Source organism: Choloepus didactylus, chromosome Y, assembly GCF_015220235.1.
Source record: "Choloepus didactylus isolate mChoDid1 chromosome Y, mChoDid1.pri, whole genome shotgun sequence".
In the NCBI taxonomy this organism is placed as follows: domain Eukaryota; kingdom Metazoa; phylum Chordata; class Mammalia; order Pilosa; family Megalonychidae; genus Choloepus; species Choloepus didactylus.
Genome location: NC_051335.1, coordinates 8,626,358 through 8,647,209, shown reverse-complemented (window position 1 = coordinate 8,647,209; position 20,852 = coordinate 8,626,358). Strand labels below are relative to the sequence as shown.

The 20,852-nt window shown below is 39.4% G+C and overlaps 1 pseudogene; it reads right to left on the bottom strand.

Annotated features, from left to right (window-relative positions):
• Positions 1-610: 610 nt before the first annotated feature.
• On the bottom strand, positions 611-3,584 carry LOC119524006 (annotated as a pseudogene).
• Positions 3,585-20,852: the final 17,268 nt, after the last annotated feature.

Sequence of the window (20,852 nt, the reverse complement as noted above, 5' to 3'; positions counted from 1 at the left end):
TGGACCCCGCCCATTCAGAGTGGTCTTGATTAGTTCACTAGAGTACTTTAAGAGGGTTCAAGAACCCACACAGATGCTGATGCTTGGAGATGCAGACAGAAAGACATTTGGAGATGCTAAGCTAGGAGCTGAGGCCCAGAGTTTGCCGTGGAGAAGTTAAGAGAGGAACCCCAGATGCTTAAAGTGAAATGCCTTGGGAGAAATAAGCAAGGACGCACAGGAGCTGGGAGAGGGGAGTGAAGACAGATGTGCAGAGACATTTTGGAGAAAGCCATTTGTAAACACAACCTAGGAGTAAAGGACTGGCAGACACCAGCCATATGCCTTCCCAGCTGACAGAGATGTTCTGAACACCATCAGCCATTCTTCAGTAAAGGTATCCTCTTGTTGATGCCTTAGTTTGGACAGTTTTATGGCCTTAGAACTGTAACTTTGTAACCTAATAAATCCTTTTATAAAAGCCAATCCATTTCTGGTAATTTGCATAATGGCAGCTTCAGCAAACTGAAACAACTAATGATTTTTTCATATAACCTTTAACATGAACTCATAAGTTAAAATAAAACTTTCTCCAGTTGAGTTTGATCTCTTCTCTTCCCAGTCAAAAAACCTAACAATTGCTGAATCTATTATGGAAAACAATGGGCACCAAGCCTCGATAACACTCTCCAATTCATAGGATTTCAGTGACGTGAAAGCCTGGTAAGTGTTTGTAAATTTGTCATGATGCTTGTGGCCTTGAAGCAATGTTTAAACTCTTCCAAATGGAGTGAAAATTGCTTCTGTTGTCCCTGCAAGCACTGTAGCCACACTATGAGTTACAAACTCTGGGTTGCTGGCATGCTTATGGAGAAGCAAATAAAATTCTCATACAGACCAAACATAAGGGCCAGTATAGTTGTCTTCTGCATTAATGAGGGGAAGGATTCTGTGATACAGGTTTCAGAGTCCATCCCTCCTCATCCGAAATACAGCATCCTGAGTTTTGATTCCATATAGCTGTTGCTGAAAGAGGACCTTCTGTGTAGGAAAAGTGAGTGCTATATTGTTGAAAGCTGCACAGCAGCCACATAAGTAATGCTTCATTTCACAAACATTTGTAATATGAGGTGATATATCTTGTTTTGAAGATGTTATGATTGGTGGCCTCTTTTCATGGTCTTCTTAATCCATCACGTTGCTTAAGATCTTTCTTCTTCATGAAGGATTTTTTTTTTTTTAACCATCTGGGCCTGCCAGTAACTTTTTGATATCTTTCCCAAATTCATCCATTGCTAAGGTCTTTTAGGTTCTCTCTTCTGGAGACAACTGTGGTAAGTGAATTTCCTTTCAAGGATCTGCAAGTGTCAAAGTGTTGTGGCACAAGAAAATAATGGTAAAGTTTATATATTCACTGTAATTGAAAGTCCATGTGGATAAGCAAGATCCAGATGTGACCCAAGCATAAAGGTCTTTGTGCAAAACTGGGGAGACGGTGATTGTAATTCTCAAAGGTTGTAAACTGCCACAAGTCAGCAGGTCTAATTCAGCATTGTGAACAAGATCAGCCTGGGTTCTAATCCTAGTTATAGTACTGTCTTGTTCCCATCACCACAGACGTCCCAGCCCACGCCCAGTAGCCACCCGCCCACAGGTCAGCAAGCCAGTGAGGCCAGTAAGAGACATTTAATCTAATCAGTTGAAGGCTTTTTAGGGAGAGGTGATAGTTTCAGCAGTCAGAAGAGAGAACTTTCATCTCTACTTTGGCCTGCCAGCCACTCCTAGGGAATTCATTGAATACTTTAATTGGAGTGCCAGCTTGCAGCTTGCCCTACAGAATTTGGACTTGTGCCTCCCCACATTTGCATGAGACACTTTTATAAAATCTCATACTGTCTACAGATATCTCCTGTTGGTTCTGTTTCCTTAGAAAACCCTGACTAATACAATGTGCTACAGAAAATTTCAGTTTTGAACAGACTGTGAAGTTTTAAAATACAGACAATATCATCCTTTACCCTGTATTCTGATTTGCCTTGGTCCCATTCAGATCAGCTTCATTATTATCTTTAATTGAAGTCTGCTCCTTTTCTGCTTCTTTAACAGTTGCCATATGGAGTGATGCTGACTTTCAGAGCTCCAGGACTCCAACTCCGAGTCTCAGGTGTCACACAGGTACCCATAGTTCCAGCAAAATACCAGGTTATACATGTAGAGCACAGCATCTCATAATTTAGAAATAACACTTAAAGCTCAGGAGTAAAGTGACTGCTGTAAGAGCTTACAATCTAGGCCCTAATTTTCTAATAAGCATTTAAAAAATGACACCATACAATTTTTGTCCTTTTGTTTCTGGCTTATTTTGCTCAACATATTGTCTTCAAGTTTCATTCACCTAGTTGCATACCTCATGACTTCATTCCTTTCTGTGGAGGAAAAATATTCCATCGTATGTATATACCACAGTTTGCCCTTCTGCTCCTCAGTCAGTGTACTGCTTGGCCACCTCCATCCATTGGCTGTCATAACTAATGCCACCGTAAACATCAGTGTGCAAATGTCTATTCGAGTCCCTGCTTTCAGTTCTTCTGAGTATATTCCTAGTAACAGGATTGCCTAATCATATGGCGACTGTGTATGTAGCCTCCTGTGGATCAGCTACATTACCCTCCTGAGGGGCTGCACCACCCTGCTACCCTACCAATATGGAATATCTATACCTTTCTCTCCACATTTTCTCTAGGACTTGAACCTTTCTATTTATTTGTTTATTTATTTGGAATTTTCAGATTTCATTGAGATATATTCACATAGCATATATTCTAACCAAAATAAACAGTGTCTCACAGTATCCTCACTTAGTTGTACAGTCATCATCACTCTCAATTCTAGACCATTTTCATTGCTGCAAAGAGAAAAGTAACAGATAGACATACCCACACCAAAGAGAAAACCCAAAACACCCCATAATTCTTATTGCCCCCCCTCCCCAAATTATTTACCCCTAGTATTGTTGTGATACTAGTTAGGTATTCCTGTTAAATATAGTCCATAGTATGCAATACATAGTTTTTCCCATATACCACTCTATTTTTAACTTTTTGTACAAGTGTCATACCCATAAGTAGTTCATGCAAGAACTTAATTTATATTTGTAGTGCTAATCTGTGAGAAACATGACTTTAAAAACGCCTTACAATCATAGTCACTTTCAATATGGTGCTATTACTTACAATCCCATTAATGAACTACCATCAACTCTATCCATTCCCATACATTTAAGTTCAACCTCACTAACAGTTCTGTACATGTTAGGTAACCACTCCCCCTTCTCTAGCTTCTGTCTGTCTCCAGATCACCTATATTCTACATTTGAAGAGTCTGACTTTGCATTTTCTAGGGGGTTCATATTAGTGAAGTCAAACAGAATCTATCCTTTTGCGTCCAGCTTATTTCACTCAACATTATGACCTCAAGTTTCATCCATATTGTTGCATGCTTCAGGACCTCATTCCTTCTTACTGCTGCATAATATTCCATCATATGTATATACCACATTTTTCTTTAACCACTTGCCTCTTAATGGATACTTGGATGGCTTCCATCTTTTGACAATCATGAATAATGTCACTATGAACATTGGTGTGCAAATGTCTGTTCATATCCCTGCTGTCAGATCTTCTGGGTATATACCAGGTAGCAGAATTGCCAGGTCATAGGGTAACTCAATATTTAGTTTTCTGAGGAACCGACAAACTGTCTTCTACAGCAGCTGTACCATTTTACCTTCCCACCAGCAGTGGATAAGTGTTTAATTTCTCTACTTCCTCTCCAACGTTTGTAGTTTCCTGTTTGTTTCATGGCAGCCATTCTTATAGGTGTGAGATGATATCTCATTATGGTTTTGATTTGCACTTCCCTAATAGCTAGTGAAGGTGAACATATTTTCATGTGTTTTTTTTCTTGTATTTCCTCTTTGGAAAAATGTCTATTCATATCCTTTGCCAATTTTATATTTGGGTTGTTTGTCCTTTTATTGTTGAGTTTTAGATTTCTTTATATATACTGGATATCAATCCTTATTAGATATATGGTTTCCAAATATTCTCTCCCATTGAGTTGGCTGCCTCTTCATATTTTTGACAAAGTTCTTTGAAGCACAGAAGGATTCAACCTTGAAGAGTTCCCATTTATCTATTTTTTCTTTCATTGCTTGTGCTTTGGGTATTAGGTCTAAGAAGCTACCTCATACCACTAGGTTTTGAAAACTTCTAGGAGTTTTATGTTATTGGCTCTTGTATTTAGGTCTTTGATCTACTTTGAGTTAATTTTTGCATAGAGAGTGGGGGTAGAGGTCCTCTTTCATTCCTTTGTATATGGATATCCAGTTCTCCCAGCCCCATTTATTGAGAGACTGTTCTCTCCCAGATCAATAGATTTGGGACTTTGTCAAAAATCAATTGACCGTAGATCTGAGGGTCTACTTCTGAACTCTCAATTCAATTCCATTGATCAATATGTCTATCTTGTGCCAACACAATGCTGTTTTGATCACTGTGGCTTTATAATAGTCTTTAAAGTCAAGAAGTGTATGTCCTCCCACTTCATTCTTCTTTTTTAGGATGTTTTTGGCTATTTGAGGCCCCATTGTTTTCCAAATATATTTGATAACTAGCTTTTCCAAGTCTGCAAAGTAGGTTGTTGGAATTTTGATTGGGATTACATTGAATCTGTAGAACAGTCTGGGTAGAATTGACATCTTAATGACATTTAGCCTTCCTTCCATGAACATGGAGTCTCTTTCCACTTTTTAAGGTCTTCTTTGATATCTTTTAGCAATGTTTTGTAGTTTTCTGTGTACAGGTTCTTTACATCCTTGGTTAAGTTTATTCCTAGAGATTTGATTCTTTTAGTTGCTATTTTGAATGAAATTTTTTTCTTGATTGTCTCCTTAGCTCATCTCCAGTGTATAGAAACGCTACTGATTTTTGCACATTAATCTTGTATCCCATCACTTTGCTGAATTTGTTTATTAGCGCAAGTAGCTTTGTCATAGATTTCTCAGAATCTTCCAAATATAGGGATCATGTCATCTACAGATAATGGGAGTTTTACTTCTTCCTTTCCAATTTAGAAATTTCTTTTTCTTTCCTAATTACTCTAGCTAAAACTTCTAGCACAATGTTGAATGTCAGTGTTGACAATGGGCATCCTTGTCTTTTGATCTTAAAGGGAAGGCTTTCAGTCTGTCACCACTGAGTATGATGTTAGCTGTGAGTTTTTCATATATTCTCTTTGTCATGTTGACGATGTTTCCTTCTATTCCTATATTTTGAAGTGTTTTCACAAAAAAAGGATGATGAATTTTGTCAAATGCCTTTTCTGCATCAATTGAGATGGTCATGTGGTTTTTCCACTTTGATTTATTGATGTGGTGTATTACATTAATAGATTTGCTTGTGTTGAACTACCCTTGCATGCCTGGAATAAACTCCACTTGCTCATCGTGTATAATTCTTTTAATGTGCCATTGGATTCAATTTGCATGTATTTTGCTGAGAATTTTTGCATCTATGTTCATTAGGGAGATTGGCCTGTAATTTTCCTTTTGTTGTGCTATCTTTATCAGATTTTGGTATTGGAGTGATGTTAGCTTCATAAAGTTAGTTAGGTAGTGTTCCTGTTATCTTCAACTTTTTTGGAAGAGGTTGAACAGGAATGGTGTTAGTTCTTCTTGGAAAGTTTGGTGAAATTCTCCTGTGAAGCTATCTGGCCATGGGCTTTTCTTAGTAAGAAGGTTTTTGGTGAGTGACTGAATCTCTTTACTTCTGATTGGTTTGCTGTTGTTTTCTATTTCTTCTGAAGTCAGTATAGGTTGTGTGTTTCTTGGAAATTGTCTATTTCATCTAAGTTGTGTAGTTTGTTGGCATACAGTTGTTCATAGTATCCTCTTATGATTTTTTTAAATTTCTTTGGGGTCCATGGTAATGACCCCCTCTCAATTATGATTTTATTTACTTGAATCTTCTCTCTTTTTGATATTGTCAGTCTAGCTAATGAGTTGTCAATCTTATTGAATTTCTCAAAGAACCAACTTTTGGTTTCATTGATTCTCTCTATTGTTTTTTTGTTCTCCAAATTCATTTATTTCTGCTTAAAGCTTTGTTATTTCTTCTCTTCACTTGCTTCATGGTTAGTTTGCTGTTCTTTCTCTAGTTTCTTTAGCTGTTCAGTTAGGTTTTGAGGTTTAGCTCTTTCTTCCTTTTTAATGTATCTGTTTAGAGCTATAAATTTCTGTCAGCACTGCCTTTACTGAATCCCATTTTTTTTGTTTAAACAACAAGAGTTTATTGGCCTATGATTTTGGGGCTAGACATAATCCAAAATCAAGATATCGGCATGGAGATAAAGATATCACAAGAAAAGAAAATTACAGAACAATATTCCTCATGAATATAGACACAAACATCCTTAATAAAATACCAATAACACTTTAAAAGCATTATACACCATGATCAAGTGGGATTTATCCCAGGAATACAAGAGTGGTTCGACATAAGAAAATCAGTTAATGTAATGCACCCCATTAATAGAACAAAGGAGAAAACCGCACGCTCATCTCAGTTGACACAGTAAAGGCATTTGACAAAACCCAGCACCCCATCTTGATAAAAACATTCAGAGAACTAGGAATAGAAGGAAACGTACTTAACATGATAAAAGGCATATATGAAGGCCTCAGGCTTGCTAGAGGGGATGAGATCCCAAGTCCAAGTGGAAGGTAGTGGGCTTTAGAGTGGTATAGAATGCCACTTCTATGGTTACAGGGAAGAGAAGCAGGAAGCCTGGGCACAGGGACAAGAGGGTTGGTAGATCTGGTCTGAAGACTTTTAATTTCTCAAGGAAGGATGAGCCAAGAACATCAGCTGAGGATATAGAAGAAAGTAGGAAATAGCCATCTTGGAGAATAGGAAAATGAAATTTCTAGGAAAGGTTGATAGGATTGCCAGGCATGAGGAGTGCCAATTTGAGGTTTGTGGTCAGGAATGTAAAAGGCAACTCATCAGTAGGGCTGTCTGTTTTTCTCCATCATCATTCACTGTTCTGGCTTAGGCATGGAGAAGGTAAAGGGCTCATTTTTCCCAGGGTTGGGATTTAGCCAGGTTCATATAATGGAAAGAGAGGGGGGGCAAGTTTATTGAGGAGGTTAGCCAGGGACTGACAGCTATGATGGAGCACGGGATATATGTGGGGTAAGGAGGGAAGGAAGGACATGAAAGGGTTACAGCAAAAAAGGAATAGGGTTCATGGGTTTGAAGTTTTAATGAAGCATGGGGAGGAGAGGATGTTAGAGCCCATGATAAATGAGTTGACCTGATTGGAAGATTGTTGCAGGAAACTGCATGGTGGAGTGGAATATGGTGTACTCTTGTTAAAGGTGCAAGGATTTGGAAAGTGGAGGAGGATAGATGATTTGGAAGAAGCGGTTGAGAGCAGAGGGCACCAACATTCCCCACCATCCTTCTCTGCACTAGTTTCTCCCTACATCTCCCAAACCATCCTCTCTCCTTCCAGGTTGCCTGAAAAAGCCTGTGACAACCTGGATTTCTTCAGTTTTCCAGCTGTGAAGGCACTTTTTCAACTTGGCTCCTTCCCGTGGCCTGACCTAGCGCCCAGGCTGACCACACTGCACAGGTAGTGGTGATGAGATTTCTTTTTCAAAAAGTGCAATTTTATTGAGATGTGTTGACATATCAGATAATCATACAAAGTGTACAATCACTGGTTCATGGTATCATCATATAGTTGTGCATTCATTACCACAATCAATTTTTGAATATTTTCATTACTCAAAAAATAAAACTAAGAATAAAAATTAAAGTAAAAAATAACACCCAAAACATCCAATACCCCTTATCCCCCTATTATTTATTTAGTTTTTTGTATTTATTTTCTTACTCATCTGTCCATACACTGGATAAAGGGAGTGTCAGTTGCAAGGTTTTCACAATTACACAGTCACACCATAAAAGCTGTATAGTTATACCATCATCTTCAAGAATAAAGGCTGCTGGACTACAGTTCAATAGTTTAAGGTATTTCCTTCTAGCTATTCTAATACACTAAAAACTAAAAGAGGATATCTATATAATGCCTAAGAATAACCTCCAGAATGAACTCTCAACTATTTGAAATCTTTTAGCCATTGAACATATTCTCTCAGCATTTGTTTATCTGTGAAAATTTTAATCTCTCCCTCACCTTTGATGCAAAGCTTTGCTTGATAAAGAATTCTTGGCTGGCAATTTTTCTCTTTTAGAATCTTCAATGTATCATACCACTGCCTTCTCGCCTCTGTTGTGCCCACTGAAAAATCAGTACCTAGTCATATGTGGCTCCCCTTGTATTTGGTGATTTCGCTTTTCTCTTTTTGCATTTGACAGTCTGATTAGTATGTGTCTTGGAGTGGGTCTGTTTGGATTTAATCTATTTGGACTTCATTGGGCTTCTGTGATTTGCATATTTATATCTTTTATAAGGGTTTGGAAGTTTTCCCCAAATAGCTCATTAAGTAATCTTCCTAGCCCTTTACTCTTTTCTTCTTCTGGGGCACCAGTGATTCTTACATTTATGTGCCTCATGTTGTCCATCATTTCCCTGAGCTCCATTTCAGATTTTTCAGCCTTTATCACCATTTGTTCTTTTGTGCATTAGCATTCAATTGCTCTGTTCTCTAATTCACTTATTCTTTCTTCCACCTCTTCAAATCTGCTATTGTGTGTCTCTAGAATATTTTTAATTTGATCTACAATATCTTTCATTTCTGTAAGATCTTCTATTTTTTTAAATTATTCTTTCAAATTCTTCTTTCTGCTCTTCTAGTGTCTTCTTGATGTCCTTTATGTCCTTATCCAACTAATTGAAGTTATTTAGGAGATTTGTATGAACATCTTTGATTAGTTGATTTCAAATTATGTATCTCCTCTGGCTTTTAACTTGTTCATTTGACTTGGCCATATCTTCTTCCATCTTCATGTTATTTATGATTTTTTGTTGGTTTCAAGGCATGTGATTATCTTGATAAGGTTGTTTTGAAAGTTGATTTTCCTCACTTGCTTAAGATTTTGTAGTTGCTTTGGTTTTCATTGAAGGTGTCCTTTGCCAATTGGTTTGTCAGGAATCCCCAGCCAAACCCATCTTGGGGCTCAAGCAGGCCTCACTGCCTGACTGCAGCAACCTACCATGCAGGGACCTGACCAAGCAACAATCTGGTCAATCCCACATGTCTCTGTGTATGCTGGAAGCTGCCAGCCCTGGTGGTAGGGAGTGGGTGCTGTGCACCTCGGCAAAGAATCTGCTTGTGGGCATGATGGTTCTGTTGATTCCCAGGTTCCTGTGTGGAATGACCTCAGGCTGTGGGACTGAGAGGTTCAACTTCCCCAGCCCACAGCCAGTCTAGGAGTTCCCTGCCTTTGCTGGCCCACAAGACCCAGGCTAGTGTGCACCCATGGGCCTGTGGGATGGAGAAAGGAGCTTCTGGTGCTGCAAAGTGGCTCCCTCCCTTGTTCCTGCATCTCTGTCTATGCATGCCATGAGTGCTCCTGAGCCTCTGTGGAGAAAGGATAGAAGTAGCCTGACCCAAAGTGTCTCTCTCACCTGCCAATTTCAGATTGGCTTTAACCCCCAGTTGTCTCCAAAGCCAGGCACCCACAGCAGCCTGCCTCAGGTTTGGGGGGTAGGCACTGGGCACTGCAGCAAGGTCTCTGGTGTGGATAAAACAAGTCTGCTGGCTTGCAGGAGTGCTATGCTTTTCACTGGCCAGCAAGACCTGAGTTTGTTTTAGGGCACTGCTTTTACAGTTGGGTCATCCTTATTTCTCAGCCGAAAGAGGGCTGGGTTTCCATACAGGGGGTGTAGAACTTCTCCAGTGGGCCTGGTATAGGATCTAGAGAGGTTCTGAAAAGGCCTGTAATTCCCCTGTACTTTCTCTACACTTTCCCCTGTACTTTCTCTGCACTTTCTCTGCCTAGCAGATACTACTATTTGGTGACTTAATCATCTTCAGAAGCTGTTTGCCTTCCGGAGCCCTGGCTGCACCTGACTGGGTGGGGATGAAACTGCAAGTTTCCTGTATCCTCACTTTGCCAGCCCAAATCTGGCTCAATGTGGGGCTGTGTCTCCCACTTTACTTGTTGCAGAGGCTTCCCCAGCTGCCCCAGTCTGTAACTGACCCCCAGGCAAGGGTCAGGCCACCAACTGCTGTTTCCCACAATGGTAGAGGATGGGCACCAGGTCCCAGGACTGGAAACACAGTCTCTGTCCATGTTTTCTCAGACTCTCCCTCCCTCATTAACCCAAGTCTTGAAATGTCCTCCCCTGTCCCCTGGGTCCTCAAGTGGTGGAGGTATGTCTTACTAATGTGAGAGATTTTACAGTTTGTGTCCCTGGCAGTAGGTTAGAGGGATCCCAGCTGCTGCTTCTGTGCTCTTCTGGTGCTGTGTTGGGCTGAGTGAGGGGGAGGGGAGAGGACTGGCTGGTCTGGGATGGAAATTTCCTACCTGATATTTTTCTCTTTCTTCAATTTGGCATCTGTAGGTTCCTCCTCCAATCTATACCTTCCTCCAGAGTTCTAAACAAGTGAGAACTGTCTTTTTTTTCACTGAATCTTTGGGGAGAGATTTTCAGTAGCTGTTTACATCACCATGTTGATGATGTCTAATAGTAATATTTTGAAAGGGATCTTTTTTCCTGAGTGAAGGTACATCTCAACAGTGGGCTTAAAATATTCAGTAAACCATGTTGTAAACATATGTGCTGTCATCCAGGCTTTGGTACATTTATAGAGCACAGGCAGAGTAAATTTAGCACCATTCTTAAGGACCCTAGGATTTTTTGAATGGTAAATGAGCATTGGCTTCAACTTAAAGTCACCAGCTGAATTAGCACCTAACAAGAGAGCCAGCCTTTACTTTGGAGCTTTGAAGCCAGGCATTGATTTCTCTCTAGCAAGGAAATTCCTAGATAGCATCTTCTTCCAATAGACGGCTGTTTTGTCTACATTGAAAATCTGTTCTTTAGTATAGCCGATTTTATCAGTTATTTTAGCCAGATCTTCTGGATAACTTGCTGCAGCTTCTACATCAGCACTTGTTGCTTCACCTTGCACTTTTTATTTATGGAGATGGCTTCTTTCCTTAAACCTTGTTCTGGTGTGCTAATGCTGCCATTATGCAAAATACTAGAAATGGATTGGCTTTTTTAAAGGGAGTTTTATTTGGTTACAAAGTTACAGTCCTAAGGCCATAAAAGTGTCCAAACTAAGGCATCAGCAATGGGATACCTTCACTGAATAATGGCTGATGGCATCCGGAACACCAATGTGAGGTGGAAAGGCACATGGCTGCCGTCTGCTGGTCCTGGGTTGTGTTTCAGCTCCTCTCAGCTCCTGTGCACCTTATATTAGCATCTCCAAACATCCTTGTGTCTGCAGTTCCAAGGATCTCTAAGCATTTCTAAGTGTCAGCTTTCAACGGCCATCTTCAAAATGTCTTTCTCAGATGCTCTTGGGGCATTTTGTCCTCTTTTAGATTCTTCAGCTCCAATGCATCTAAGCATTGAGGTCCTCCCTTAGCTTCTCTGGAGCAAACTCTGGGCTAGCATCTCCAAACATCTCCAGGCATCTCAAAGCATTAGCAAGCGTCTCTCCAAAAGTCTCTCTCAGCTACTCTTGGGGCATTTTGTCTTCTCTCATTGGATTCCAGTGATTTAATTAAGACCTACCCTGAATGGCTGGAGTCAAATCTCCATGGAAACATTCAATCAAGAGGCAGCACCCTAATCAGAAAGATTAATAAATTTGTCCCACAAGATTGCATGAAAGAACATGGTTTGTTAGGGGACATAATATAACCAAACTAGCAAAAACCTCATGAACCAACCTCTGCCAGCTTCAGACTTTTCTTCTGCAGCCTCCTTAACTCTCTCAGCCTTCACAGAATTGAAGAGAGTTAGGGCCTTGTTTTGTATTAGGCTTTGGCTGAAGGGAATGTTGAGGCTGATTTGATCTTCCAGCCATAGACTGAAACTTTCTCCCTATCAGCAATAAGGCTGTTTTACTTTCTGATCATTCATGTGTTCATTGGAGTAGCACTTTTAATTTCCTTCAAGAACTTTTCCTTTGTGTTCACAACTTGCCTAACTGTTTGGCACAAGAGGCCTAGCTTTAAGCCTGTCTTAGCTTTCGACATGCCTTCCTCACCAAGCTTAATCATTTCTAGCTTTTGATTTAAACTGTGGAACATGTGACTCTTCCTTTTAGTTGAGCACTTAGAGGCTCTGTAGGGTTGTTGATTGGCCTAATTTCAGTATTGTTTTGTCTCAGGGAATACGGAGGCTAGAGAAGAGGGAGAGAGATGGGGGAACGGCCAGTCAATGTTGCAGTCAGAACACACACAACATTTATCCATCAAGTTTGCTATCTTATATGTGTACAGTTTGTGGTGCCCCAAAACAATTACAACAGTAACATCAAAGATCACAGTTCAGAGATCACCATAACAAATATAATAACAATGAAAAAATTGACATATTGCAGAAATTACTAAAATGTGACACTGAGACCTAAAGTGAGCGCATGCTGTTGGAAAATGGCACTGATAGACTTGCTTGATGCAGGGTTGCCACAAACCTTCAATTTGTAAAAAATGCAATATCTTCAAAACACAATAAAATGAGGGATATGCCTGTACTAGCACTTACTAGGGAAGAGTGGATCATCTCTGCAATCCCAGATGATTCAGGGAGGTGAGGGGAGGCTGCAGAGCCAACATCTTCAGGGCTTCCTTCCTGGTGTTCCCACTGAATATTTCAGTGTCCCAGGTTTTGCCCACCAGAGCCCTAAACTTCACATAGCTTGTGTTGCCTTGGCTGAGCATTCAAATATCTCTGACTCTGTATATTTAACAGTTAGGTTTTTAGCCTTCCATTGACTTCAGTAGAGCTCCATTATCCCTTTGTCTCTTGAGCACCTTTTCCCTCTTTGGAATGTCTTTTTGTGCATACCTTGATATATGAGAGATACTCTATGCCTGACTTGGTTGTTGTGTCTCAAAAGTGCACTTCCCTATCTTAATGTTTTTGCTTTAGATTTTCTTAAACAGGTATCCAGAAATCTTAGAAGTTTTACAAAATTGGGCTTATATTATCATATATGTTGCACTTGTCTCACTGCATTAGTTAGGGTTCTCTAGCGAAACAGAATCAACAAGAGATATCTATAAATATAAGATTTATAAAAGTGTCTCATGCAACTGTGGGGATGCATGAGCCCAAATTCCGTTGGACAGGCAGCAAACTGGCAACTCCAGTGAAGATGTCAGATGAACTCCTCAGGCAACAAACTGGAAACTTCAAAGAACTCCTCAGGAAATGCTTTGCTGGTCAGCCGAAGAAGAAGTAAAGGTCCTCTATCTGCCTTGTTTAAGTCTTCAACTGATTGGATTAAATCCAGCTGACTGCATTCTCTCACTGCAGAAGACATGACCTTCGTTGATGTTATCAGTCACAGCTGCAGCCAATTGACTGATGATTTAATAAACCAGCCTGTTGGTTTATTAGCCAGCCACAAATGTCCTCACAGCAACAGTTAGGCCAGTGCTTGCCTGACCAGACAGCTGGGCACCATCACCTGGCCAAGTTGACACGTGAACCTAACCATCACACTCATTGTTATAGTCCGATGCTCCTTTTAAAGACCTCTCTCTAAAGTAGGAGTCTTTCACTGGGGATCAGTGAATTCTCTGATGGTCTTTGCACAAGGACATATGAAAGTGGGCCTGGACCAGATTGAGGAAGTTGGGACGGGTAGAAAAGGTCCCCATCTCTGTTCTAAAGGCAGGAATGCCACATTAGTGTGCATGCTTAGGGGAAGTGATTTGTCTATGAAAATAGTTTGTTCCCAGAGCTCTGTTTTTAGATGCCCAGAATTTCCCTGCAAAATGAACCAAGCAACCAAATAAACTGTTTTCCCTTTAGTATAATTTGATGGAAACAATTCCATTTCTGTTGATGTGGCCAGAGATAGTAACTTTTATTATCTTTTTTATCTTTAACTCCATTATATCCCATTTAGCTTTGCTTTTCAAATCCAACCATCTTTACCAGCTTGGTTTGGAACATTTGTTATAACTGATAATAGCACATTTTTCTAATTGTACTATTAATTAAAGTCTATTGTTTAACTTAGGGTTCACTGTATGGTATAGTTCCATGAATTTTTTTTTAATTTATTCTGTTGCCATTTATACAACCTAACATTTCCCACTTTTAGTCACATTCAGCAAATTTCAGTGCTGTTAATTGCATTCACAATGTTATGCCACCATCACCACTATTCATTACCAAAACATTTCCATCATTCCAATAAAATATTTTAACATTTTTATAGAGCCAATAAAGTTGTTGCGTTTCATCAACCTGTTCCAGACCACTAGACATACTAACAAATATGAATTTAGGAATAAATTTTAACTGTGAGCCATGTCTTAATCAGGTGACCAAATGTCTGGAGAGCTGGACCACCTTCTATGTAAGTCTCTTGTGAGGGGGTGTAAGTGGAGGAAAAAGGCAGAAATGGACCTTGAAACCAAAGTAATTATAGTCAGTTCTCAAATTTCCTTGCTGATATGTAAAAGAGGGGTGGCTCTGATTATCACAAAGAGTGGATCATCCAAAGCTGCTTCTCTTTGATGTGGAAATGGATGATGGAGTGGTTTCTTTTCTTCCTAACATACTGATCCTTTAATTCTCTTTGATTTCTGTAAAGAAAAGTAAATTTTGAGTTAGCTTATTAGTCTTCAAAGTGGCAGAGTTGTGGTGAGGGAGGGCATTCTAGAAGCATGCTGGTTTGGCAGGATGAATTCGGTCTGTATTAAACATTGTTAGAAACAGTCAAGAAATTGAGTAACAAATATGAAAACTATGAGCATTTACTTTACCCCAGCTCATTAACTGAGCAATGAATGATCAGGCAGATAGTCTTTCTATTTATATTTCAGAGAATTACTTTGGAAATCTTTGAGTATACTAATGAAATAAAGAGAAATTACATCTTTAGCTCTCCAGAATGGTAGAATGTACCCCAACAAAAAGCATGTTCTTAATCTTAATTTGAGTTCAGGTGGTTGTGAAACCATTTCCAATGAGGGCGTTTTGAAGATGTTATTTTTAGTTAAGGTGTGCCCAACTGAATGAGGGTAGGTCTTAATCCAGGTTATTGGCAACCTTAAAAAGAGAGGAGCCCAGTAGCCAGGAGTAAGAGACCACACAGGAAAAAGCTGAAGCCAACAGAAACCAGAAGATTTTTATTGGGGATCTTGATTTTGGATTTCTTCTAGCCTCAAAACCATTAGCAACTAAATTCCTGTTGTTCAGTCAAAACTCGTTTGTGTTATTTGTGATAGGAGCTCTGGCAAATGAAGACAGTAGATAACCCAGAAACAAGCATTCTGGTTACTTTTTCTCAGTAGCATTATTCCTTTGATTTTGTTTTCCATCTCAATTTGCCTACATTTTATGTATTTCAAGGTGCTAATAACATGACTACATGAAAAAATACATTTACATGCCAATATACTCTTTTTTTCTACTTAATTTTAGAAGAACAAATAAGTTTGTACTTTTTCAATCCCTTTATGCTGCAATATATTTGAATGCTGGAGTAGAAATCAGAATATGTTGATTCCATTAAGAATGCTTCTCTCCCTACTGGTAATGTGATGATCCATTGTGGCTCACATTACTAAGTTCAACATAATAATATCATCTGAAAGAGCTTGAGCTTGACCACAAGTTTGATATGCACAATGTGATCTTTGTGCCACAAAGGCTAATATCACCATAAGCTGGGCTGATAGGATTTAAGTATCTAGAGATAAAAAGACAGTGGTAGTCCTTCTCTGCTCTGCATTGTTAACGCTCTGTCTGGAATACTATGTTTTTTTCATGACTCCACATTTTGGGTGAGATGTTAGGAGGATGGCCAGCATCTGAACAGTGGCTTTCAAACATTTCTGACCATGAGATATGTGCTGGCTTGGATCTGTTATGCACACCAGAAAAAACCATGTTCTTTTAATCCAATCTTGGGGGGGCAGCCCTATTGTGGATGGGACCTTTTGATTAGGTTGTTTCCATGGAGATGTAACCCTTCCCCTCAATGTGGGTCTTAATCCTTTACTGGAGTCCTTTAAGAGAGAAACTAAGATATGTCATTGAGAGTTTGCCCCCAGGAGACTCTAAGAGAGAAGCCAAGACAGAAGCCCAGAGACGTTTTGGAGAAAGCCATGGAAACCAGTAGCTAAACCTGGTAGAGGACTAGCAGACTCTGGCCATTTGCCTTCCCATATGACAGAGGAACCCCAGATGCCATTGCTCTTTCTTCAGAGAAGGTATCATCCTGCTGATGCCTTAATTGGGACATTTTCATGGCTGAAGAACTGCAAATTTGTGAGCTAATAAACCCCCATTGTAAAAGCCAATCTATTTCTGGTATTTTGCATTTTGGCAGCTTTAGCAAACCAGAACAGATTTTGGTACCAGGAGTGGGTTGCTGTGATTTGCAAATACCAAAAATGCTGCAATGGCTTTATAAATGGGTAAAGGGAAGATTCTGGAAGAATTGTGAGGAGCTTGGTAAAAGAAGCCTAGATTGCTTTGAAGAGACTGTTGTTAGAAACATGGACTCTAAAGATATTTCTGATGAAGCCTTAGACAGAAGTGATGCACTGTCATTGCCAACTGGAAGAAAGGCAATCCTTGCTTTACAGTGGCAGAGAATTTGGCAAAATGGAGTCCTGGTGTCAGATGGAAGACAGAATTTGAAAGTGATGAGCTGGGAGGGATATTTAGCTGAACAGTTTTTCCAAACTAAATGTGGAAAATGCAGCCTGGCTTCTCCTTGCAGCCTATAGTAGAATGAGAGAGGAAAGAGATAAGCTGAGAACTGAACTCTTGGGTACAAAGAAACCAGAAATTGATGGTCTGGAAAATTCTGGGCTTCCTGAAAGTGAGACCTCAGGGATTAGTGCCCCACATGAAGATTTAGTGAAACCTGGAACCAGCCAGCCATTTCAGTACAAGCCAGGATTGGAGATGGAGTTATCCAGGAAGGATTTGTGGAAAGTCCTATTAGCTGACAGTTTTTACCCCTATATATTGCATGCCAAGCCAAAAAACTTTTTGCAAGATCTGTTTAAATGGAACCACTGCCACTCTGGACTAAAAAGACATAAAAGGGACAGATTGAAGGAAAAATCATTTCAAAGGCAGAACCATAGAAGCTGAGGTCTGGCATCAAGAACCTCAGTCCAGGACAGTACACTCACCCATACATATGGAGAGGATGACTTCAAAGAGGATGGAGCACATTCCCCAGGGATTGAGGAGAGCCTGGAGACAACCTCAGTTTTGAAGTGGTTGAGCATGTGCCCCAGGAGATGGTAGAGAGTCCAGGTGCCACCCAGATGCTTGAGGAGGGTGGAGCCAAGAGCAAGGTGGTCTCCCCAGTAGTTGGACATGTAGGAGCCCTCACCCCATTGTTTGGAGAGAACAGGGCCATTGTGCAAGCCCTTGGAAAGGTTGGGACTGCTGCTCTCTTAAGTACTAAAGATAAAACATTTTTCTGTAAATGACTGTCAGACTTTGAGATCTAATGGAGTTTGCCCTGAGGGTTTTAGGAACTGTTTGTGTCCCTTGATCCCTGTTTTCCTTTCAGTTTCTCCCCATTGCAATGGAAATATTTGTGCTATGACTCCCTCCTTTGTATATTGGAAACAGAAAACTTGTTCTAAGTTTCACAGGTCCACAGCTAGAGGATAATTTTTCCTTAGGACAAACCACACCTGTAACTGATTTTGATGACTTTGTACTTAATATTGTACTGAAATGATTTAAGGCTTTTGTGATATTGTGATGGAATGAATGTATTTTGCATATGGAAAGAACATGTCTTTTTGGGGTCCAGAGGGTGGAATGTGCTGATTTGGATCTGTTATTTATCCCAGAAAAGACTATGTTTTTTTAATCTAATCTTGTAGGGGCAGACCTATTGTGGGTGGGACCTTTTGATTAGGTGTTTCCATGGAGATGTGGCCCCACCCATTCAAGATGGGTCTTAATCCCCTTTCTGGAGACTTCTATGAGAGGATAAAAGGCAGAGGCATTCTGAGAAAGCTCAGAGAAGCTGAGAGAGACAGAAGCCCAGAGACGTTTTGGAGGAAGCCACAGAAACCAGAAGCTAAACCTGGGAGAGGCCTAGAAGACTCTGGCTATGTGCCTTCCCATGTGACAGAGGAACCCCAGATGCTATTTGCCTTTTCTCAGAGAAGGTATCATTCTGTTGATGGCTTAACTGGAACATTTTCATGGCCTTAGAACTGTAAATTTGTAGCTATTAAATCCCCATTGTTAAAGCCAATTCATTTCTGGTATTTTGCATTCTGGAAGCTTTAGCAAACTGAAACAAAAATACATTTTACAATATGTGTATTTGTGTATGTGTGTGTGTGTAACAGAAACATTTCATTAAACATTTAATACACATAATGTACTAGTATTTTATGTTCTACTAAGTTATATTCTGTTTTGATTCATTTAAAAAAACTGATATCGTGACTGAACTCATGAGCACATCCCCCATTTAATAAACACTGGTCTGAAAATAACTATTTGACTATAATAATTTAGTGATTTTTATGATTATGATGATCATCATGATCATAACTAGTTGAGAAATAACACCCTAGTAAATGTGTAATTGCTTACTTAAAGGATATCGATTGCTATTTAGTATATACATATATATATTTCAAAAAAATTATCATTCCATCTGTCAGAGAAATAAGGGTAGCTGCATACGCAATTAAAATTGCTTGAACAAAAGCTGTTCTATGTGGAACCACTGCTTAAAATGTAAAGAAAAGACGTTCTAATGAAAAGTTTATTTAAATGTTGTCTAATACATAACATATGTGTTAATCATATGGGACCAGAAGAGAAAGCCAGATATACCTAGAGAAGTCATAAATACCATTTAAATAAAAAAGGAACTGAGACGACAATGCAAAGTATGTGTAATCAAATAGAAATTAAATTCCCACCAAATCTCTGGCAACCTTATTTCATCTGCCTCCTATCCTTAATCAAAGCACCTGTCTCCTACTATATAGAGAATCTGAATTCCTGACACCGATTGCAAGTGTCATTACACTATTTGTTTGAAAAAAGTGAGTCTACACTTTAATGCTTAAATGATTCATTTATTGTGTCATGTTGTGTAGTGCTGTAATGAAAAATAATGGAGCAATTTTGGATTGAATTTCATAAATCGTTATTTCTTACATTCCATTTGATGTATCTTTGAGGGGTAGCATATGCTGTATCATCATCCCTCTGGGATTTGATCTCTTGGCTATTACTTTCATTTTTCATTATGCTTGGGATAAAAGAAAACAAAAAATTAATATTGGTATAAATTGAATAAAAGAACAATAGATTAACTATATTACATATTCATTTCTTAAATCTCACAATTAGCGCTGACTGTCCATTTCCCTACCCTCTGCCCTCCCTCACGGTACAGGTTGAGGTGGTTTAGCCCAATGTTCATGCCATCAGTACCAAAGGATTATGGCATGATGAAAATAGCAAAAGCTGTAGAAGTCAAGTACAGTAAAATGTTTAATTTTAGCATCTAGATAATGGGTATAAGAGTGTTCAAAGTACAGTTCTTTCCATTTTTTCTGTATGTTTGAAAATGCCTATAATAAAATGTTTGAACAAAAAGGAACATGGTTCAGATAAGATTAGGACTCAGATTGACTTTGGAGTGGCAATGTAAAGGTAATTGGAGACCTCGACAAGGAATGGTTTGGTGGAGTGGTGGGAATGGAGCCAATGAATCCATGGATTCAATGGATTCAAGCCTGGTTGGGATGGATTCAAGAGAGAAGGGGAGGAAAGGAAAGGGTGACAGCGAATTTGGGCAACTCTTTTGAGGAACTTTATTGTAAATGAGGGCAGAGAAATGGGGCAGTAGCTGGAGAATCTGAGGGAGCAAAATGATGGGAGAAATGACAGGATGTTTAGATGATAATGGGAATGATGCATTAGAAAGGTAAAAGATGATGACACAGGAAAGGAAAAAAAAATTGCAGGAGGAATATCCTTGAGTTGGCATTGGTGGAGAGAATTTTGGTGTGTAGGTAGAGGGGTTGCCTTTAATGTGGAAAGTTCATCTCTAGGGCAGGCACAGAATACAGATAAAGCTGCAGGTAGATGGAGGGATGTAGTGGTGGGAGGTTGTGGAAGTTCTCTTTTGATTACTTGTATTTTGTCAATGAAAGAGGAAACATGATCATCAACAGGAAGTGAAGCTGGTGGGATGGGGGATGGATATTTTGGGGATTTGAGTTGAGAGGAAAATGTATGAAATAGTCTCTTGGAGAATGTGTGAGCTGATGGACTAGGGAAATGGAATAGAGTATTTTTAGGAAACATCCTAGAAGTTGAATTCCTGGGTCAAACAGTATGCATATCCTTTTATTTTGATAGTTATTGCCAATTTACCTCTGTAGAAGTTGTACCCAGTCATACTCCTACAAACAATATATGAGTTCATATGTTTCCCTGCTCCTTTGCCAATGTGCAGTATGTCATCAAGCATTTTGATCTCTTTCAATATGACAGTTGAAAACTGTATTTCAGTTTTTTTCAATTTGCATTTCTTATTATGAAGGAGGTAAGCATCTTTTCCTATATTTCAGAGTCAAAGGTTATATATATGTTATATTTCACAATTAAAAAAAGAACAGTCG